This window comes from Magnolia sinica, chromosome 17 (genome assembly GCF_029962835.1).
Source record: "Magnolia sinica isolate HGM2019 chromosome 17, MsV1, whole genome shotgun sequence".
Taxonomy (NCBI): domain Eukaryota; kingdom Viridiplantae; phylum Streptophyta; class Magnoliopsida; order Magnoliales; family Magnoliaceae; genus Magnolia; species Magnolia sinica.
Genome location: NC_080589.1, coordinates 12,521,583 through 12,530,587, shown reverse-complemented (window position 1 = coordinate 12,530,587; position 9,005 = coordinate 12,521,583).

Below are 9,005 nucleotides of genomic sequence, written 5' to 3'. Positions count from 1 at the left end.
ATATCCTTGACAGGAGCACGTGTCCCAATCAAATTCCAACGTGTCAGGCCTTCGGGATATCCTCTGGTGATTTGGTCACAGACAATCTGTCACCTTAATTGTCCAATGATGTGGTGGGCTAAAAAAACAAACCATCAAGCAATATACTGTGATGACGTTGGTTCTTCAATACATTTGAACATATAAAAACAAAGTTGTAGCTAAATTTTGAAAAAGGAGTTATGGATACTCCAGCTGCATATGAGGTTTGATACACATGCAAATTATATAACTCAACATGAATAAGCTCAAACAAAAATAGAGCTATTTGATTAATTTTATTTTCAATACTTACTACTAAAATTTAATATTTTCAATGACTTTCAATGATTTAAATTATTTAACAAATTCATTCTATTAAGTGCTTAAATTAATCTTTATTGAAAATATGGGTTATTTTGAATATCTCCTCCCTTCATTTATTGTTGAAAGTTGAATGCCAAAAGTGATAGAGCATTAAAAAAAATCACTTTTGACTAAAATATTTTAAAATTATTTGAAAATTATAATACAGTACTCTAAGTTTTCAGCCATTGAATTAATTTTTAGAGGCTACTATTCAGTTTATCAAATCCTCAACGTGGCAAGGTGTCAAAATTAATTCTATTGAATAATCCTAGCCTTTGATTCATAGACAGTTATTTGTTAAAATATGACCGTTAGATATTTTTATTTTTAACGGTCCAAATCAAATAATCTTAATTTTTGGGTCACAGTACATCTAAAGTAAGATTAATAATTTGAAATACTTATATTCCAAATATGCAATTTTTAAAGAGCCTGCGTATGGTCCATCACGCGTCCAGAGTATCAAAGTTTTTATCTATTTTCAAACCCTAAAGCCAGCTACCTCTTTCACGGCCAGAGTATCAAAGATTTGGTCATTTTCAAAACCCTAAAGCCAGATCAGGCAGCCACCAACATTGTCTTGCTGTCATAATCTAATTTGAAGTCGTTTGCTGAAACCAAACGTGTGTACATGGAAACGCATGTACATGCCACCACATGTGCCAGCATGGCAAACCGATGTGAGGTCCGGTCCATCTATCAGGTGGGTCTCATAGATTTCCGTAGCCAAGAACCAGGCTGGTCCAGTTATCGGTAATATTTATTTTTTTTAAAAGCTTATAACCCACCAACGGCTTTAGAAAACTTGGCCAGATTTTCCCAATCCATCCATTGTTGATTAAACAATGGTCTATCTGATTAACGAATTTTGGGCCTACATGATGGGTGCAACGTGATGAACGGATTGGATCTTTCGTGTGTGCCACCTTGGCACATGCAGTAGCGTGTAAATGAGTGGCCTTAAATGCACGTGGCTGTAGCAAATCTCATTAAATTCACGTGCTTTGCGTCAATGTACGTATAACGAATGTTTCACGCGGTAAATGACCAAAGAAAGTAAAGAAAACAGGATTCTTGAGAACCATGCAATGTCTTGTTAGGGGATGCATGCATCTGGATCTCTACACGAACCGTGTTAGCTTGGTTAGGTCGCTTGACTTGGCTCAAAAAAGTTAGATAGGACTCGTTTTGAAATCGAGTTTGAGCTGAGTTGAGCTGATTTTTTAAGCTCAAAAAAATTTTGAGCCGAGTTTGAGGTTGTCCGAGCTCAAATCAACTCATATTGAATCTCAATTCAGATCGAATTTGGATGGAATCAGTTCAATGACTTCATTATTTTGATATTAATGTTGCTCACCAAGTGTTCGATGAAATGACTCAATGAAGTGTTGTTTTAGATATATATATATATATATATATATATATATATATATATGAAACAAATCACTACAATATATATATATAACGTTATAAAACTACTACTATATCTTGATTTTAATATTGCTTACTGAGTGTTTGATGAAATGCCTTTAAATTGCTGTCGTTGTATTACATACTGTGAGAAATTAAAGGTGCACTCTGTGTGTTTGATAAAATACTACACAAGCTCAAACTTGGCTTGAATTGGCCAAAGCTGCTGATCAAACCAAGCTGAGCTAGCCAATCAGGCTTGAGGACCGAGCCAAACCAAGTTCAAGCTGAGGTCAGCTAGTGGCCAAGCCTAGTGGAACTATGCCAAGCTCGACTTGCTTCAACTCGTGTACAACTCTAAATACTTATACCTCGTGCTCGGGCATGCTTCTTCCCATACACTCTGACACAGGGGAGGACGTGAGGTCAAGCACCGTCTTCCTCAAGAGGATAACTATTCCGAATTCACGGAACTTCTCTAGACTCCTCACAGAGATTTCTCGAATCCACGAGGAAAGAAAGCAGGAAATAGAAATAAATTCTAATAAATTCGTATTTGATTAATTAATCAATAAAAACGAGTTCACAACCCTTTAAATAGGGGTACCAAGCAATGGGAAAGAAATCAGAATCAAACGACAACTAAAACTCCTAGAATTCATGACTTACTATAAATAGTAAACTTACTATTTATAGACGGTCGTGATGTGTACTAGTGCGCAAGGTTTTCGGCCAAAAATAGTAAGTGTCCTATTTGGCTTCACCAAACCGTTCTCCTAATTATTCTAAGCTTTTTTCACATTGGGCGCAACTCCCAAAGCCCGACGGATGAAGAGTTATAATCAAACTAAAACTTCCTATTTATAATAAAAACGAAATTAAAACAGGGAAACGACCGTTAATCCAGGGGTTTTTTACAATTCCGGGCTGCGCAACCCAGCGTATCGGGGTTGGTTGGCTAAAGTAGCTCGTTCTACCCCAAAATCATATATTTTACGTCAGATAACTCATTTCGAATTGTGAGATACGCTCGATCTAAGGTCCGACGGTCCAGATCACTTCTGTCGTCGACTGAGCCTTTTCTAATCCATCTTGGCCATGAAACTGTCCGCAACCCGCTCTACATCACACTTATACCGGGGTTTGCTAGAAGCTCGGTTGGCTCTAATATGTTAGTCTTGTACCATTTAAAAAAGAGTTTTTCTCTGTATAACAGGCAACCTTTGCCACGGTCGGCCGAAAAATGCCTCCTTTTAAAATTTAAAGTAAACCAATCTTTTCCATTTGATTGACGGAAAGTCCAATTTACCGCAATAACCTCAATTTTCGGGATTTTACCTCACTTGAAAGGATGGGCTTGTGAAAGTTTCAAAAGGGTCACCTTTATGTACGCGTGTGGTCATTAGTCATTTATGCATCTTGCCAGCTCATTTTAAACCATGATCCTAAAATAAAGTAAATGTGAATCGCAGCTAAAGAAATCGTAGTAATTGATTGCCTATCATTGAAAACTTGTTCGGTCCATGGAATTACGGAATCAAACTGATATTTGTGTATTCTCTTCATCCATGCATGATATTATCAAGAGGTTGGATGGAAAATAACCGTCATTGTGGGCCTTCGTCATTATCCCATTGCTTCCAATGGTGTGGTCCACTTGAGAATTGGATCTACTTCATTTTTTTTGGGATCATGCCATAAAATTATCAATTGACCCCATAATGGTTTGAAGGGCTCATGTTCAATATACACGTTTACCCGCAGTGCAGTCCACATGAGATGTTCTAGATCAATTTTTAGCCCAAGCTCTAAATCATTTTTGCCCACTTCATGATGTTTGTGATAAATCTAATCCATTCATTAGTTCGATCCTCTAATTTTAGGGTGTAGGTCCAAGATCGAAACAGATCGATCCAATGCACAGGCAAGTCCCATAGCAGAAAAACGTTAGACGATGGTCTTTAACAATCCACTATTTGTTAGTTGGTGGCTCATTTGAGTGCTTAATTTACTTTAGAGCTTTTGGTCCATAGTGTAAAATCATATGGTCAAATTTGTGAATCAGATGGATTTCTCTCAAACACTATAGTGGACCCCATGATCATGAAAACCATGTATAATGAGACAGGTGGAGTCATTAAGATGTGACAAAAGTCATTAGTCAATATAATGATCCATTAAATTTCGGTGGTTCTCAATTTTGGGATGCTTTTTGTCATCTCATTTTAAGGTGTGGGCACAAAATTCAGTGGATCCAATGCACCTACATAGGATGAAGTGGGTCGATAGTTTACCACCTTTTAAGCTATCAATGGTCCATTTTTTTTGTTTATAGGTTATCCAAACCATTGAAACAGCATTTCCCAGTGGGCTAAACGTAACCGCTAGATTTTCACGCTTGAACTAAATTTTTTTTGGCCCTCGTACAGTTTGAAAGGTCTACAATTCAAAATATACTTTTACCAACTGTGTGGCCCACATAAACCTCGGATCTAAATTATTTTTTTGGCCCAAGCTCTAAAATCATGTGAGGGAAATGGTAGATGACTCGGATTTTTCACACAGAACACGGTGGGCCCCACAATCATGGCGACCATCTCCCCACATGAAAACAAGTTTATAACCAAGGTAAAAAAGCACAATTGGTTTTGACTAAAGGGCGTTTTTATCTTTTAAAAATTATGGTTTAGCACATGATGCCAGGCATCTCTTGATGTTTAGCAAAACTTAGGCAGTTTACTTTAAATATTTTAAAAGTGAGTATTGTTTTGGTTGAAGAACCCTAAATGCAGGAAGTTTTACGAAAAAAATAATAATTTATGATGGCGATAATTCAAAGGTACACATGATATAGTTGCATGACAATACACGTACATAATATAGTTGTACGATAATTCAGACTGCCGAAATCATTGACCGAACTGTGGATAGAGCATGATTGAAGAAAAATGGCACTGATTGCTTTGAATTAGATGACTTACCATTTTACTTTCAACCACTATCTTTTAGCAGAAGCTAAGTCACAAACACGTGAATAAAGCTCATGCATGCATCAGACGTGATGATTGTGAGAAATCATTTGAGTTTATACGACCAAAAATTAGGTGAATCCAAAACTCAAGTGGTCCACACTAGAGAAAACAGTGGGGATTCCCCACTTAATGACCATCACTGAAATATTTGTATAGCCACAAAAGTTTCATATTTGGCTAAATCATTTTTAGTTTCACTGCATAAATGACCTTATAAATGGTTTGGATGGCATATAAACGTGAAAGTGGAGCCCGCAAGTAGGAAACTCTTTCCCTATTTTTCCCTCTCATTTTGTCCACTTGAGTTTTGGATCTTCATGTTGCATGTGAATTTCTCACAAACATCACGGTGAACCCCACCTAGTATCCCAGCACAGGAACTTCCTGCGCCTTTGGCAGTAAATCCATGTCCAGATGATCCATTGCTCAGGTGGGCCAAGGTTTGCCGAACAAATGTACGGCTCTGAAAAACTAAATTGCCGAACAAATGTACGGCTCTGAAGCTTTCTAATTAACCCATCCACCAGTTTCCAATATTGGGGCCCACATTCTGATTGGCGAGATTTATTTTGGGAATATATGTACAAGGTCGAACTCGATTGATGGATTAGATATTGCACCCATGTGTTATGCCGGCACATGTGTGGCATGTACAGGAGCTTTATTGCATGTACTTGTGCACTTAGCAAAGCTCCCATTGTTTTATGTAGGTAAGCCAGCTCGAACTCTTTATCTCAAATGTTTATAGGTATTAATTGGACGGTTGTGATTGATTGATCAGTGTAAGGTCCATCTAAAATGGGACCCACAATTTTGATAATCCAGATAGATGTACATGAATGTCACATACAAGGTGGATGAGTACCTATCTTTAAAGGGTGCAATACGGAAAGCCAATTGCCTCCTGCTTTGTGGGGCCCACCCTGATGTATGGGTTTTATCCACGCCGTTCCTTCATTTTTCCATATCATTTTAGGATACGACCCAAAAAATGATGTAAATCCAATATTCAATTGTACCACAAAGTGAGATTGAACACTTACTGTTAAAATCTTCTTAGGAGGCACGGAAGTTTTGGATCAAGCTGAAATTTGTATTTTACATTCTTCCAAGCCTATGCATCCTTATGAACAGGTAGGATGGAAAATAAACATTACGGATTTTATGGTACGGTCCACTTTTACCTTATATCTTCCTCAATTTTGACCTCATAACCTAATTAAATGATATGAAAAAAAATGGATGAATGGCGAGGATAAAACTCATACATCATAGTGGCCCCCACAAAATCCTGCCTAGACTGATATCTGTCCCGGCCAGAGTAGGATGCAATCCACTTCCTAATCTGATAACACGTAAACGATAGTGAAAGTGGATAAAATGATCCATTTCCACATTGGACTCGAGAATTTCATTGACCATCACTGGGAAGAGGCAGGTATGATATACGTCACTACCTAATAAATTAATCATGGCAGGAAAATCTTCTGATAATTTAATTGTCAACCACCACGTCAGCAATAATTTATCTTTTTGTCTTAATTTTCTGGCTTATACGTAGATTTGTGAAAGAAAATGACCCATCAATGCTGACGTGGCTATTGTCGGACCACCCATCAAATGAAATCCCCACATTAATGTGGGAGCGGATCAGGTGAGAGCCCGATATTCTTAGGTGGGTCGGACACTGACTGTGGGGCTCACGTTTACGCATGTGCCTTAAATCCACACTGTCCAACCATTTTCAAAGCTCATTTTAAGGTATGAACCCAAAAATCGAGCAGGCCCAAATCTTAGGTGGACCACACCATAGGAAATAATAGTGATTGAATCCTCACCGTTACAAACTTCTTAGAGTCCACCGGAATGTTTATTTGCCATCCAACTTGTTGATAATGTCACAAGGACATATGAAGAGACCACACAAATTATTCTGATCTAAAGATTTTGTGGCCGACAGGAAGTTTTTAATGGTCAATCACTATTGGATCTCTTTATTTTTTGGATCACACCCTAAAATGAGTTTTCAACAAAGATATACAGTGTGGATGTACTCACATACATCAAGGTGGGCCCTACGGTCAAGGGGTCGCATTCTGATCGGCCATATTTATTTTGGGAAAACAGGTACAACGTTGCACCAACTCGATTGATGGATTAGATCTTGCACCCATGCGTTATGTTGGCACGTGTGGCTTGTAGAGGGGTTTTATTGCACATACAAGCGCTCTTATAGCAAAGCTCCCATTGTCTTCTTTAGGTGAGCTAGGCTCACCTCTTTACCTTAAATGTTTATAGCCATTAATTTCGATAATGAGTGTTGTTGTGGGATATATAATCTGACCATCTTCAGGGTCAGCTCGGGCTGAAGAGCATACACTCCTTCGCCACTTCATCTAGAGAAGGAAGGCTTCACGCCCCCAAGTTTAGTTGTCCACAGCATCTACTCCCGAGCTCCTTACTATGTACCTTACAAGAATTGTCCTGAGGCCCTCTACTAGGACAGGCGCAAAGGATTGATCAGGTTGGCAAAGTTGAGGAAGAGCTTGTCGAGAATGGACGGGACCCATGTAAAGATAGGTCCAACCCTAAGCTCGGCAAAATCGAAAATATCAGATGACCAATGCCAAACTTTCTAGCTCTTCATAGTGACCTCTGGCCAGTTGATTGATGGGATCAGCTCGACTCAGTTCAAGTCGACTTCATCCGGTCAATTGGTTGATCCAACTCGGTTCTGACATAAGTAAATGAAAGTTCAGCTCGAATCTTTGTGATGTCCAATTTCAGTACCCTCTAACTCCTTCATGAGTCCTGATAGCCTCATCAAATTACTCATATATAGGTCCACCTCGGATGAAATAAGGGGCTCATACTGTGCGGACCTATGACGTCCGGACTAAAATTGTGCTAACCTACCTCCTCAGCTGAGCAGATGCTCTTTTTCGACTACGCACGATTCAAAAGTAACCGCTGACACTCATCACTTGCGCGTGACCGTCCACCACGTGATTCTAGGGCAACTGCCAACATTCACCACTCACGCATATCTCGCCTAACGGCTCAGAACGTGCCTAAGATTACGAACTATCCTGCCCTATGAGAACTATAAATAAGGGGCCCATCGACATGAAAAGGTATGCAGAATCTCTTGCCCTAAACCTTTCAACACGACCAAACCTAGATTCCTAACCTAACTTTGGCATCGGAGGGTCCCCTGCTCTAGCTAGGGTTTCCTTTGTTCTTCTCATGTACATATGTTCAGAGGTCGGAAGAGGGCGACCTAGATTCTTGCATCAACAAGTGTCACGTGCAAGGAAGATGTGTACCTAACATTCTTTAAAGGGTGCAAAACCATAAGCTGATCTCGTCCTACCCTGGCCTGGATGGAATCGGTCTAGGCATAAGCTCTATGTCCCCACCGTGATGTATGGGTTTTTACACACCATTCCTTTATTTTTTTCATATCATTTTGAGATATGATTTCAAAAATGAAGCAACTCAAAGTTCAAGAGGACCATAAAGTGGGGATGGAACACTTACTGTTAAAAACTTCTTCAAGGGCCGCCGAAGTTTCAGATCAAGCTGAAATTTGTATCTTACCTTCATTCAAGTACATGCGTACTTATCAACAGGTTGGATGGAAAATAAATATCACAGTGAGTCCCTTGAAGGTCTCAACTGTGGGCATCATTATCACAATGGCTTTATGTGATGTGGTCCTTTATGGTGTGCTCCACTTTTGCCTTAAGTCTCCCTCATTTTTGGGCTAATAACCTAAAATGATCTAGAAAAAAATAGATGAATAGTGTAGATTAAAACCCACACATCATGGTGGACCCCACAGAGCCCTTATCTAGACCAAAATCTATCCTCACCATGGTAGGATTAGACTGCTCTCTAATTTAATACCATGTAAATTAACAATAGTGAAAGTACATAAAATGATCCGTCCTCACTAACTCAAGAGTTTTATTGATATATGTAGATATGTACATATAAAAAATAATTAGATAATTACAATAAATATTAACTGACTTTAAAATTTAAACTCAAATTGACTATCATTGGAGGAGGCAGGTGTGATGATACTATCATCAACATATGGATGAAAATTTCCTGATGGCAGAAAAGTCTTCTTCTGTCAACTACCCCCCATCAGCAAAATTTTATCTTTTT